Below are 3,189 nucleotides of genomic sequence, written 5' to 3'. Positions count from 1 at the left end.
TATATATATACATATATATATACATATATATATATATATATTAGATAGTTTCACTCCTCCCTCCAGGAAGTGAAATTTGAACTTGGAATGCGGAAGAACGAATTTGAATGCTATACACACACAAACACACAAACACACACGCACATACACACGCTACATACATACATAGATATATTCATATGTATGTATGTGTTTACGTAAGTATGTATGTGTGTACGTATAATACATAAATGTACTGAAATTGTGATGATATTTGGTCGACATCTGACGAGGAGTTCAGTATGTTTCCGTCTAAGTGGATTTTTTTCTATTTATCCAGTAAATTTTTTTGTCGTCATTCTGTGCCACATTTTTTGACGTGTGCGTGTTTGTGTGTGTGTAAGAGTTTAAATGATCGTATTGACCGCACTTCTCATTTTCATGGCCGGTACTCTTTTCGTCACTATATATTCGATGAACTGCTATTTTACAGCAATAAATAAACAAAGCCACGTACACACGCACATACACACACATGCACATACGCGCACACACACACACACACACGTGCATAGATATATGCATACATGCAAGTTATGTATGTACTTATGTCTTTACATTCATATATACGTACAGGTGTAAGTATAGGCACACACAAATCATATTATGGCTTTCTTATATCGTGATTAATCAGTAGAGCAACTCTATCAACATCCTTCTACTATATCCTCCCAGTATACCTGCCAACACAAGATCCCATGGTCTTTCCCAAGGATACGAAGCCGCCTTCAAAGCAGGAACGCAAGCCTCCCACCTCACCCCCGTGACTCTAACCATCTTCCGCTCTGCAAACTGTTCGTTGCCGACCATCTTCAGTTTAAACCAAGACGCGAAAATGCTCTCGTCCCATTTGCATGATTTTTTTTCTCGTCAGTAACTCTGTGGGCTGTGTTCGATTTATACATCTTCGACCTGCTCAGCCGACACAGCAATACGCTTGTCCACGTCATTCAGAAGGTTCTGGCCATGAGTTCGAACTACCATGAAGCTCGGGTACACCAGTAAGGAAAAGGGTATGCTTCTTTATGTGAGATTTGTATCTATCGCATGAGTCACGGATGAGGAAAACATTACAATTCAGGGACAGAGTTACAGAATTTAGAGCAGTCCACTAAGAAATCGAATAGATGGGAACTCATCGTACGCACAGGGATGTGTGTGTATATGTACGTACTGCTCTCTCACTCAATAACAACAACAACAACAACAACAACAACAATAATAATAATAATAATTATAATAATAATAATAATGGGACCGCTCGAATACTCCGGAAGGTGCTCGGAAAATAGGAGGTGTTACCTTAGTTCACTGGTAGTGAACAGCTGACACTGTAGTACATCTCCAGCGTTAGAAGATGTGCAAAGGCAAGAAGAAGAAGAAGAAGAAGAAGAAGAAGAAGAAGAAGAAGAAGAAGAAGAAGAAGAATTGTTTCAAGTTTGGTCACAAAGGCAGCAATTTTGGGGGAGGGGATGAGTCGATTACATCGACCCAGTTTTCAAATGGTACTTACTTTTATCGATCCCGAGAGGATGAAAGGCAAAGTCAACCTCAAAGTCAGACCATAAAGAAGAAGGAAATGTCGCTTAGTATTTCGCTCGGCGTGCTATCGATTCAGCCATGTCACGCACATGTGGTTGTGACGCATGTGCCTCGTGTGTCCTTATCAGACGGGTAGTCATGATGGGTATATTGGGCTTCGTATATTTCTACCCCAGTGTCGCTTTGATGGCATGCATTGCTCTCTCACCCAATAATAACAACAAGGACTTACAAATATATATAACATACAGAAAATTGCACTACTGGGCACTGCACACATCCTACGCAAAACACTTTCAATACAGTAACCATAAGAGCACCACAGCAAACCACAGCACATACCCAAGCGCACAGAGCTGCGCTCGGTAGTGAAGTGAAAGCACGTTATAAAAATAAAACTACTGAACAATAATAATAATAACAATAAAATTGATTTCTTACTTAGGTTTTAGACCACATGGGGAGAAAATGTGAATGTGTGGCACTCATTCCTTTCCGAAAGGCATCTAAGTAGTCGAAATGAAGAAGTCTTTGCTGCAGCTGGAGATCCAAAATATTCAACTTCTGGTTTTCATGCTTGGTCGTTACAAATCCGGATCACTGTAGCCCGTTCGACCCGGTTTCGATCCAATATAAACCACCTCAGGCCCAAACCGTCATGTGTGAGTATATGTATGCTTATACGTATATGCGTGTGTGTATGTATGTGCGTATGTGCATGCGTGTATGTGTGTATGTGTGTATGTGTAAACGTGTGTGTATGTGTGTGTAGGCGTGTGCGTGTTTACAAAATATGCATCAGGTGGTCTGTGTTGTTGTTGTTGTTGTTGCTGCTGCTGTTCAGTTCTGAATTCGCAGGACAATGATCAAGACAATCCAGCCATGACCAATCAGCTTGCGTTTTTGTTGGGGCTTTTTTATATTTTAGTATACTTTTTGATATTGTTTGGCTGTTGTCTTTTTTTTTTTCGTATTGTTCTGTTCGATTATTTTTTTTCGTCCTACATCAAGCTCTACGTTTCGCGTCCACCATTTCCTAAGACTCTCCCAAGTGCGGATGGTGGTTTTTTCAGGAAGATCTAGCTGCTATGTATCCTATATATATCCAGTGACCAGCAAGTCTTTTGAAACAGTCGATCGGGAGAAGCTAGTTCTGCCAAAGATGTACAACACAAGAATTAATTCTTCACTCGCCTCATATTCCTCTTTCAACTGTTGAAATTCTTTTTGGAACGGGTTTTAACTGGATTCTTCTGCTCTTCTTCTTGTTATTGTTGTAGTCGTTGTTGTTGTGGTTGCCATGGAGATGAAGTCAGTGGTGCTATTGAAGATGATGGTGATGAGGATTATGATGATGATGATGATGGCCGATAATGGTGATGATGATAGCGACGGTGGGCGTTGATGTTACTTTTAAACGGTATGCAAGCAACTCTGTGAATATACAAGATGTATGAGGAGTGATGCATGTGTGTGTGTATGTATGTATTTGTATACATATATATATATATAGAGAGAGAGAGAGAGAGACACACACACACATACATATATATACACATATATGTAAGTATGTATGCGTGCGAGTTTATGTATACAAGTATATATATA

General features: G+C 39.8%; 2 protein-coding genes across 3 annotated transcripts in view; both read right to left on the bottom strand.

Annotated features, from left to right (window-relative positions):
• Window positions 1–3,067, bottom strand: part of LOC106877776 (dual specificity protein phosphatase 14) — a 24,448-nt gene extending 21,381 nt beyond the window's left edge. The window contains exon 1 of one of the 2 annotated variants that reach the window (XR_008265957.1): window positions 2,023–3,067. The gene's annotated coding sequence lies outside the window, so the exon portion shown is untranslated. The remainder of the gene's footprint in view (window positions 1–2,022) is intronic. The other variant, XM_014926794.2, reaches the window with a different exon arrangement.
• The window catches only part of LOC106877747 (uncharacterized), a 260,355-nt gene that overhangs the window by 220,555 nt on the left and 36,611 nt on the right, over window positions 1–3,189 (bottom strand). The window lies entirely within an intron of this gene.

The sequence above is a fragment of the Octopus bimaculoides genome, chromosome 18 (assembly GCF_001194135.2).
Source record: "Octopus bimaculoides isolate UCB-OBI-ISO-001 chromosome 18, ASM119413v2, whole genome shotgun sequence".
NCBI lineage: Eukaryota > Metazoa > Mollusca > Cephalopoda > Octopoda > Octopodidae > Octopus > Octopus bimaculoides.
This window is presented reverse-complemented; position numbering and strand designations above follow the sequence as displayed.